The sequence below is a fragment of the Trichosurus vulpecula genome, chromosome 1 (genome assembly GCF_011100635.1).
Source record: "Trichosurus vulpecula isolate mTriVul1 chromosome 1, mTriVul1.pri, whole genome shotgun sequence".
Taxonomy (NCBI): Eukaryota; Metazoa; Chordata; class Mammalia; order Diprotodontia; family Phalangeridae; genus Trichosurus; species Trichosurus vulpecula.
Genome location: NC_050573.1, coordinates 123088733 through 123100673, shown reverse-complemented (window position 1 = coordinate 123100673; position 11941 = coordinate 123088733).

Below are 11941 nucleotides of genomic sequence, written 5' to 3'. Positions count from 1 at the left end.
TCCTTGAGAGCAGGGATTATCTTATTTTTCTATTTGTATGCCCAGTGCTAAAGGCACAGTGCTTTGTTCAGAAAAGTGCTTAATAAATACTTCATTCATTCATTCTTATAGATATAAATGATATTGGTCATATATACATATATATGTGTGTGTACACACATAAATACACATGTTATATATATATATATATATATATAACGTGTGTATACATACATACATATATATATATATATATATATATATACACACACACACACAGAAGTAGATGCAGATGCTATAGAAAGACTATTGGGGAAAAAAAGAAACCTATATGCTTTGGATACTCTAGAAGCAGCAGCAAAGCATTGAAGTTGAAAAATGCCTGTTTTGCAAAGTGAGGAAAAGAGAGGGCAATTTTCTTTTTTAAAATTTTATTTATTTTATTTTTAATTTATGAAATAAAACAAGAATTTCCATAACACAGTAGAATTAAGAAAAGATGATTGCATATGAAGCTGCAAATCTATTATGTGTACAACTAACTATTTCTTTTAAATATATAATAATGTTACCATGTAAATTTCTTTTTTCCCTTTTTCTTCCTCCCCCCCCACCCTAGAGTTGGCTACTATTCTACACAAATACGTATTTGTACATATAAAATCATTCTATACATACTTCTATTAGGTCTAAATCTGAAAGGAAATCAGGGGCACAGAGAAGGAGGGGAGAGAAGGGAGCTCACCACTGAATCTGTCCCAAAACTCAGGTCCTTGTCACTTTTTGCATTCCTGATGAGTTTCTACTGGAACAGAACACAGGAGAGATGTCATAAATCTGTAATTCAGATATGTTGCACTAGATAAAATATGATCTCACAACCTATTGTACTAGTTCATTTCATACTGACATTGCACTAGGGTGGAGGTTGACTAATTTCTATGTACACTCTCTATGCTCATATCTTCAACCCTGTCTGATCACTCCTGAAAGACTCAATTTCTCTCCACACCCAGAATCCTTTTTAAGTGACTCCGCTTTCATGCTGTTCCAAATGCTCTGCCAAAGAACCCAAGCTCTGTACTCACAATAGTATATACTACTCTCTAATCAAGTTACCCACACAACCACCCTCCCTGTCACCCTCTAAGCTCATTCAAATGGACACACTTGTACTGCAGTCACTGGCTCCCCTTCAACATTGCCACACTCCAAGATCTCAGACTGGTCTTTCAAACTACCAACCCAGTCTACAAGCTTCTTCTGAATACTCTAAATATCCTGTAGAGAACTGCAGACATCTGTCCCCATTAGCAACCTCTCCCAAAGTGGGCAACAGGAAGCAGATCTTCAGAGATGAAGCCCATTTAGGTCGCTCTTTTTTCCTCTTAGCCCCACAGCATCAAACTCAATCTGTTAGACATTATCACCACCACCACCACCACCGCCACCACCACCACCATTTGCCATATTTGCTTTTTCTTCCCATGATCAATTCCACAACCAAGTCAGGTGATAAAGGAACCAACCAGTGGCAGAAAGGTGGCCAGAACCTACCTCAGCTCCCTCCCCATTTACTTTGCTGATAACAAAATTTTACCAGTGTAAGAAGATGAAAGGAAACAGAATAAGTATAAAGGACCTACTATGTGCAAGGCAATGTGCTAAGCACTTTTTACATATATTATCTCAATTGTTCCTCACAACAGTCCTGCAAGGTAGATACTATTATCATCTTCACTTTACAGTTGGAGAAACTGAGGCGAACAGAGGTTAAATGACTTGCCCAGGGTCACAAAGTAAGTATCTGAGACTGACTTCCTCACTCCAGGCCCAGTGCCCTAACCGCCATGCTACTAAGTAAGTATAAGAACGAGCACATGTTTCAGCAGAAATATCAAGAAAATATATTAGTTCCTCCTTCCTTCCTTTACAGAGATCAAGAGACCAATCAGAAAGCTCTGGTTACATATGCCATTTAGCAAGGGGCCAGCGTATGTGCCCATCCACTTAGAGCCAGAGGGCATGTTCCATGGACTCCCTCTATGGCTCTCTCATTCCTTGACCACTCCACTTATCCAGAATCAGGAGACCTGGGTTCAAATCCAGTCACTAACATTTACTGGTTGTATGACCTTACCCAAATCCACCTATCTTTCTTAGCTTCAGTGTCTTCGTCTGTAAAATGAGGATCATTGTACTTACAATAGCTACTGTACAACGTTGCTGAAAGAAAAGTCCTTTATAAACTTGTAAAGGTAAAGGCACCGCAGACATAGGATACTGTTATTGTTTTCCCACATGGATACAGGCCTGTATTACCCTGACAGTTCGTTTCTGCTTCACCAACTAACATATAAGGAGTTCGTGGCTTAGACAGCATTTGACTCAGGATCAAATTCACCTCCCTGGGTCTTTATTGTCAGTGTTGTGACCAGAGTCAGGACTTTGTGACAGACACACGAGGTTCGTCAGGGCAGTGCCGGGTCTCTGAGTGAGCTGTCGGGTTTCTCTAGGATCAGCAGAGGGCAGTGGAGGCTTGGCTGGGCAGTTGAGAAGCTTGCTCCGTAGGAAGGCCCACTGGGGTGGGGAAAACCAATACGTAGAAGACAAATTCTAGGACAATCTTGTTAAGGAAGGGAACACGGGATCTGAAACACCAAGGTGGGTTAGAACGTAGCTAGTGAGTTAGAATGGGTTAGAATGCAAGACAAGGGATTGAAGAAATAGATGGGTGAGCTGAGTACTGAGTCAGCAAAGAAGGGAAGGAAAAGGAGCCTCGTTTATTAAGTACCTGCTCAGCACTTGGCTAAGAGCTTTTATAAATGTTATCTAATTTGATCCTCACAACAACCTGGGAGGTAGATGCTATTATGATCCCCCTTTTATAGATAAAGAAACTGAGGCAGACAGAAATGAAGTTGACTTGCCCAGGGTCAAACAGCGAGTAAAAGTCTGAGGCCAGATTTTAACTCAGGTCTTCCTTTCTTCAGATCCAGTACACGGTCCACTGCACTATCTAGCTATGGCTAAACTAGGTGAGAACCAGCTGGACCACAAATCAAAAAGCTGGGTCGGTGTTAGAGCTAGTATAAACAGAGAAAATTAATATACAGACACTATAAATATAGTGGCTTAGTATAAATGAGCAGTGAGGTGGCAAAGGCAGAGGCTTCTGTGTGAACTGGTACCTTCATGTACCTTCAGGCAGCTAGATGGTGCATTGGATAGAGAGCTGGACCTGGAGTCAGGAAGACCTGAGGTCACACCCAGATTCAGACAATTCCTAGCTCCGTGATCCTGGGCAAATCGCTTAACCTCTGTCTGCCTCGCTTTACTGATTTGTAAAATGGGGCCAATAACAACAGCACCTAATTCCTAAGGTTGTTTACAGGCTAAAATGAGATCCTTGTAAAGTGCTTTGCAAACCCCAAATGCTAGCTGTAATTTTTTATGCATCCTTGAGGGTATTAAAAGGTCGGCAATCACTCAGACGTGAGACTCAAGGACCAGTGTCCTGATTTAGCTAATTTTGTCCAACTAAGATCTACATTCCTCTCCCACCTAACTGGGTTTGAAATTCCTTACGTATTCCAGACCACTTTGGTTATTCTCCTCAACATTCCGTGACTGCCTGAAAAGAGGGTTTTTTTTCTGGACTTCTGGTAACCACAAACGCCTTAACTTCCAGTTTATCAATCATAGCCCTAACTACCGCTTGGCTTTCCTTCACCCTCATCTCCTGGATTTCTGCAACCTTACAAGTGCCTTTGTTGCCCCCACCAATTCCCCTGTTTTTCAGCTCCCCTTTATGTGTTATCTTCCCTAATCAGAATGTCCACTCTTTTGGGACAGAGTCTCTCTTGCTTGTTTGTATCTGTTTGCCCATCACTTAGCAGAGCGTCAGAAAGTAAGGTTTTAATAAATTATCTGCAAGTCTCTCTGTCTATCCATCTATCTCTCTATCTCTTTATCATTTCTCTCTCTCTCCCTCCCTCCCTCCCTCTCTCTCTCTCTCTCTCTCTCTCTCTCTCTCTCTCTCTCTCTCTCTCTCTCGCGCACACACACACACACACACACACACACACACACACACACACACCACTTAGTTAACATTCCCCTCATCCTATTCAGCTAAATACTTACTGTCAAATAGAATTTTGTTTTCAAGAAATCAGCAAAATAGCAAAACAGCAGTACCAAACTACCCAAGGTCACTGAAAGATGCCAGGTTAGGCAAGGCCGTATTCCTATCTTGATCGTGGGCTTGCATGTGTGTGCATATTCCCTGATGACAGCAAAGAGATTTGAGTTTTTAAATAAACAGCTGCTTTAAAAAATGAATACCTTAAGACAGGCAAGACTGTAAATTACAGGTAACTTGCTAATCTACATGAATGAAGGACATTTTCAGATCAGGAGTTCCTTAAATTTCTGAGATTGCAAGTTAAGACAAATCAATAAACCAACAAACATTCATTAAACGCTTAATTGTGCCAAGCATTGTTCGAAGCACTGGGTTTACAACAAAAGGCAAAACTACTGAAAATAGGACTTGACCTCAGGGAGCTTACATTCTAAGAGGGGAGAGAACATGCAAATCAATAGGTGCACAGAAGAAATATTAAGAGTAGAAGGAAGATAATTTTAAAGAGGGATACTTAGGTGGCTGGGAGAACAAGGACAGCCTCCGGCAGAAAGCAGCATTTAAGCTGAGGCCTTGAAGGAAGCTGGGGATGTCAAGGGGCAGAGGTAAAGAGGGAGGGCATTCCAAGCAAGAGAGAAATGATGCATAGACAGGAAATATAGTGTTGCGTTCAAGAAGCATCATGTTGGCCAGTGTTGCCACCTTGTAGAAAGTGTAGAGGAGAGCTTGTTTTAAGAAGACTGGAAAGGTAGGAGGGGGCCAGGTTTCAATGAGCCTTACCTATCAATTTATCATAGTGTAAATACATAAATAAGGCAATTTTTCCAATTGGCCATGTTAGGTTCCAGTTTTTTTCCCTCAGAAAAGAAATGGGTAGTATGAGAATTGATAGGTAAACAATGTACCCTGTAGATGTTGAGTATCAGTGGAACAAGGGAAAGAAAAGGGGCAACTGATAGTAAGCTACTTTGATGCAAGGCCAGTCCTCTCACTCCTAAGACATCAAGGAACAGAGAGACCTGTCATGGGCTAGGCTGGTAACAGCAGGATGGAGGCAGCAATAAAATATTTCCTTATCTAGCAAAGTGCATTAAATGAGCTGCACACCTGCTGTTGGGCATCCCTGGCTTTGTACATTGTCCAGCATTTTCCCAATAATCAAAACCAAAATGGGGGAGGGGAAAATATTAGAAATGAGACTGCCCCATGACTGCCCCAGGAATAGGCAAACATCTCCAGCAACATGTTCCTATCAGCTGATAGTGGCATCAGATAGCCTGTACAGCCATCCTGGCTCTAATCAGACACTGGCTCATGTATCACTAACATACCGCAAGATTTCAATCCTTTGCCAAAACCACTTATGGCCCACAGGACAGTGGCTTATGGCAGACTTTATTGGAACTGCCCACAGAGCACTATGCATGAGACTTCCAGAAAAGAGCAGAAATGAGGAGAAGAGCTGGCTGGCCTGGAAATAGCAGACGGCAAGATGAGCCCATCTATCTCTCCAGTTGCCTCTTTATTTAATGTTCAGCTGTGATCCTTGCTCATCCTCAGATGCGGAGATCAGAGGAGATGATGATTGTATTTCCAATTAGAACAAATAGTAGCTCTCTTCAGCAGTCTCATTAATCCTTTCAGGCACATTTGTATTGTGTTACTTACTCCATGGTTTAATGAGGCAGAAAAGAAGAGTTCTTTCCTTTTCCTCTCTCTAAATACAGGTCCAAATAATTCCTTCTCCTGTAAGAGACCAAGATTAATCTGCAGCCAAGATTGCAGCTGGAGAAGTATTTGTTTCCCTACGGAATAGAATTGAGCCTGCATATCCAAGATCACGATGCCATCCTCCCATGACTTGTATTTTGGCAGTTTCAGCCTCCGAAGAGTTGATTTCCCTGCAAAGCAAACAGCTGGTTTTGCCTATGCTGCCCACCAGGTGTGTGCCTATTGTGGACCAGGGAGGGCCATGAGTTGTCTATTCTTTATTCAACATGGTATAGTAGAAAGGGATTTGGCCTTGGAATAAGCAACACTCGGGTTCAGTTGCCACTCTAACACATACTGGCTGGGCTATCGGACAAGTCATTCAACCTTCTAGTGCCACCAGGCAATCTTACCAAAGTACAGAGGTAGACAGAATTTCCACACTTATAGGTCTACATTTTAAAAACAAGGATTAGGAACCGGACCTAACTGATATAGAGATCTTATAGGGGAATAAACTCTGTCTACCAGTGTATGTTGGTGCTTTTTCTGTAAATTATACTCACATCATTGCATAGAGCACTGAAAAGTTGTGACTTACTCAGGGTCACAAAGCCATTATGTATCAGGTCTTTCTGGATTCTAGTCCAGTTCTCTATACTACCATGCTGCTTCTGATTTCAAATACTATAAAAATCAGTCAGTCAATAAGCATTTATAAAGTGCCTATTATGTGGTGGGCACTGTGTTAAACTCTGGAGACACAAAGAAAGGCAAAAGACATTCTCTGCTCTCAAGGAGCTCATAGTTAAATGGAGACAACATGCAAACAATTAGGTACAAATAAGCCATACATAAAATAAATAGAAAATAATCAACAGAGGGAAGGCATTAGAATTAAGGGGAACTAGGAAAGACTTCCTGTAATAGAAGAGATTTTCGCTGGAACCTGAAGGAAGCCAGGGAAGCTAAAAAGTGATGAGGAGGGGGTAGGAGAGTATTCCAGACATGGGGGACAGCCAGTGACAATTAAAGCAGCTCTAAATATACACTAAATGTAAAGATATATACTTCAGAATATTTGAACGATGGATTTGGAATCAGATAAACTGGACCTGAATCTCGTCTCTACTCTTCATTACTATGCGACTTTGGGTGAATCACTTCACATTTTAACTTGGTGGATTTCACATTCTTCATCTATAAATGGAAATGGTTGGACTAGATAATTTTCAAGGTCCTCTCTGGTTCATTATCCTATGTTCACAAACACTGTGGTTACAGGTTGCTTCCACCATAGCAGATTATCACCTCCCATTTTTATTTGTTTTGTAGCTTGTTACAGTCAGATTTCATCACCTGACAGTCACCTGTAAGGTGGTAAGCTTCTCTGAATTCAGTTACTCTTGTCTTTGGGTGGCAGATGCACAGTATAATTGGACCTAAACTGGAATTTTTTTCTTTTTCTTCCTTCTTCCTCCGTCTCTCCTTTCCTTCCTTCCTTCCTTCTTTCCTTTCTTTCTTTCTTTCTCTTTTTTATTTCTTTCTTTTTCTTCCTTGCTCCCTTCCTCTCTCCATTTCTTTCTCCCTCCCTCCCTTCCTTCCTTCCTTCCTTCCTCTCTTTCTTTCTTTCTTTCTTTCTTTCTTTCTTTCTTTCTTTCTTTCTTTCTTTCTTTCTTTCTTTCTCTCTCTTTATTTCTTTCTCTCTTCCTTCCTTTCTTTCTTCCTTCCTTTCTTCCTTCCTTCCTTCCTTTCTTTCTTTCTTTCTCTCTTCCTTCCTTCCTTTCTTTCTTTCACCTTGGAAGAATATACCAGAACTTATGCTTTTCTAGCATAGGGTAGAGAACCCAGAGTTATCCCCACATCATGAAGAGCCTTTGGAGGAAAAAAAATAAAGGAAAGAAAGCTCTAAGACATAATTATGAATCTTTCTTCACAAATTCTCTGCTCTTCCCTTAACAGCTTTACAATTTACTTTAACCCTAATCCCACACAAAGATTCTGATAAAAATGCTAAACTTTAGAGCTCATACTGAATATTAACTCAGTATCTGAGCATCTAGTTTGCTTCTTTCCCTATGGAAAACTCTGATTACTACTTCTGAACAAATCAAAGGGAATATGTTAGTTTCTCTTTCTAAATTTCTCCTTCAGCTAAAAAAGGTTCCTGCCCTTCCTTGTGGTTTCTTACTACAGGATCTCTTTGCTTCTCCACATGAAAGAAAAGAAGAAAAAAAGAAAATGGGAACAGAAACTGTTTGTTACGGGGAGCCATAAAAATTTCTACCTCATGCAAGACAGAGATAGACAAATAGACAGACAGACAGACGGATGGACAGACAGACAGACAGACAGAAAGATAGATAGATAGATAGACAGACAGACAGACAAATGGACAGGGCATACAGAGTCAGACAGAGATAGCTAGCTATATAGCTAGATAGTTAGCTAGCTAAATATGGAACTAACAGAAATATATAAAACCAACAACCATTCTTCAAAGGCTATAACCAAAAGATGAACAAAGGACAGGAACAAAAAGTTTTCAAACAAATTGCAAACTATTAGCCACCATGTGACAGATTTCTCAAAATCATTAATAAAAATAGAAATGCAAATAAAAGTAGCTCTAAATTTTCTCATCATGCCCAACAAATTGACAAAGATGACAAAAGATGGCACTAATCAATGTTGAAAAGACACACATTAATACACTGTTGGTGGAATTGTGAATTGATCTAACCATTCTGGAGAGTGATTTGGAAATATAATTTTTCTTAAAAGTGACTAAAAATGTCTTGATGCTTGACCCAGAGTTTTCACAAGTAGGCATATATCCCCTGGAGGTGAAAGACAGAAGAAAAAGTCCCATATACTCTAAGACTGTTATAGCAATACTCTTTATAGTAGCAGTGAAGCAGAGTAAGAAATTTCCATTGAGTTGGGAGTAACTCAACAAATTGTGGTACATAAATATAATAAAGTATTATTGTGCCATAAGAAAAGATTACTATGAAGAATTTAGAGAAGCAGGACAAGACTTACATTAACTGATACAGAATGAAGTAAGTAGAACCAGGAAAACAAAATATAGTGACTATACCAATGTAAACAGAAAGAACAATAAAGACAATGTAAGGGGTGTTGTCATTCTCTATTTCAGTAATTACAGAAGGCTCAGACTTCTTGATTGGATCAAGACATGAGAAGTATGAACTAGTTAAAAACAGCCTAGCCATATCAATCAAATCAATCAACCACTAAAATGCACTAGACTGCATGCAAGCAACATGGTTAAGGAAGTGGGGGAAGGAACAGAAGTAGTGGTCCACTGGATGAAATGGAATGATAAGAGAAGCATTTGAGATTGGAAAAGGAGACTCAGTCACTCTCTGTGACTTCTATTTTTATAGAGGAGCAAGCTCATCCAGAATATGAGCATTCAAATATCTGGCAACCTAGAATAGAGAGTTTTAGCCCAGTCCCTAAGAAGGAATTTCTTGAGGGATGGGTGAGGAAGAAAGCCTCTGTCTTCTCCCTGCTTCCTTAACCAGAGAAGGACCTTGTGACTTCACAAGGTTGGAGAATTTGAACTTCTCATTGGTATCCTAACAGCATCCCCCAAAGAATTGACTGTGGTATCCATATTGGGATTTAAGGACAAACTACACACATTGAGGAAAGGCAGGTTAAGGCCTCTACAAGAAGACCAACAGAAAGCTGTACTGGGCCTGAAGGGAATTTTGTCAGACAATTTTTCTCTCCTTGAAGGGGAAAAAAAGTATTTCTAATAACAGGATTTGAAGGAATTATTACCCGTTTTGCCACATATGCTCTCTAATCCAAATTCCATTTTCCCCTAGACTCTACATGTACTTGCGGGAGGAGAGTGTGCTGTCTGTTTGGGTGGATGTTTTGTACTAACTGTTCTTAATATTTACTATGTTAGTAAATACCCATTTCTAAAAGCAAATTGTCTGACTGGCAAATCGATATGAACTCAGAGTCACTGGGAAAATCACATTGGTAGGGGCTTCTGCTAAGAGCATTAGAAAGATCCCTTCCAGTCCCCCTCAGCATCCCCATGACTCTGAGCAGAGAAACAGCCAGCCAGCCTCTGGGGACCCAACCTACCAATGATAGTGGATGTTGGGAGAGTATCCCCATTGCCTGAGCTATTATAACAAAACCAGAACATAATGCTATGCAATTACATCAACTAAACTTAGTCCCAGAGAAGAGATAAAAAATGAATCTCTCTCTTCTTTACAGAGATGGGTGACTATGGATGAGCAGCAGTACATATACTGTCAGTATTGGTTGATAGGTTAGTCCATTTTGCTGAATTTCTTTTTTTTAACCTTTTTTTTTTTTACAAGGGATGACTTGCTGAGTATGGGAGTGGGGGAATATCCCATAAATGAAGATGATATATAAACAAATGTTACCAACAACAAAAAAGCTTTTTAAAAAAATCCATTTCTCCTTTTCCCCACTATCAGACAATCAAAAAGATTCATAGGTTAGGAGTCTGATTTTCAAACAGTAGGTTGCTATTAACTTTTTGTCAACCTCCTTTGCCAATTCCTTTGGGAACTATTTCAGTAAGCCGGTTCACCGTGATGGTATCTAAACTCATAACAGCAAGAACATTTGGAGCATTTGTTATTTGAAAACCTTAATATTAGCAAGAGAGAAAACACCGCTAGATTAAAATACACTCAGCCAGATCGTACTAGATATGTCTGGTCTTTGTCTTCAAATACTCCTAGGATAACCTTTCTTACCTCTTTCCCAGGCACCTGGTGCCTTGCTCTTGTTCTCTATCTTTTCCCCAATCAATACCTCTTCCCAGGAAATGATCTGATAACTAATTTTCTCTAAGGTGTAAAGGGATGATAAGCATTAATACGCTGCCTCACCCAGGATAGTTTCATTTTAAAAGAAAAATAAAGCCAGACAGAAATAGATGAATAATTGTTGGAATTTGGGGGCATAAGGAAAAGGGAACTTATTATTTTTCTAACAGAGATGCTGTGGAGGTTTTTGTTTTTTGTTTGTTATCTGACATGCCTTAAATAATATCATGAAGGCAATTGCCTATTCTGGAGACCAGCCCTGCTATCAAGTAAATGCTTTACTCCTTAAGAAAAATGTAATGACTTTTTATTAAGTTCTTTCGGATTATTGGGCTACTACTAAATTTATACTGGGCAGCTAGGTGGCACAGTGGACAAAGCACTCAGCATGGAGTCAAGATGTTTCATCTTTATGAGTTCAAATTTAGCTTCAGAGGCTTACTAGCTATGTGACCCTGGACAAGTCACTTAACCCTGTTTGCCTCAGTTTCCTTACCTGTAAATGGGCTGGAGAAGGAAATGGCAGACCACTCCAGTATCTTTGCCAAGAAAACCTGAATGGGGTCACAAAGAGTCAGACATGACTAAAAATGACACAACAAAGTAAAAAGAATGCTTGTAGACCAACAAAAGTATACAATTATGAAATGCTTATTTCTGAGAAAAATGAGGCTGTGCTTTCCTTGTATTGTTTATCTGATTCACAACACTGTAATACAAACCTGTGAGAGATACAAAAAGCCGGCCCTATTGTACTCAGTCTAAAGAGTTTACTGAGATATGTTACTCAGAATTATCATGGAAAGCCAGTGACAGGGCAGTTGGGAAACATAGATTTTCTATGGGTGTTAACTCAGTTGTCACAAAACATACAACTGCCAACGGACTTAATTGGAGAGGGCAGAGTAACCATACTGGGAAGAATATTGATACAAAAATAGCAGAATCAATCTGGATAAACACCCCACATTACCTGATTTTTTATCAAAATTATTTACTGGACAACATGACAGCTCTATTAAAATTGGCTTCTATCAACTATTGGCCAATGATTTCCTAATTTCACAACTTCTTTAAATTGTGTTGAGTGAATATTAATCAGACATTCCTGTTACATCATTTTCATCTTCCTTTCCCTTTCCCCTCCCTGTTGCCTTCACCACCTTTCTTCCACATTCATTTTCTCTTTATCCTTTTCAATTTGTTCTAAGCTTTTCTTCTTTGTCTCAGCATCACAGGATTTCAG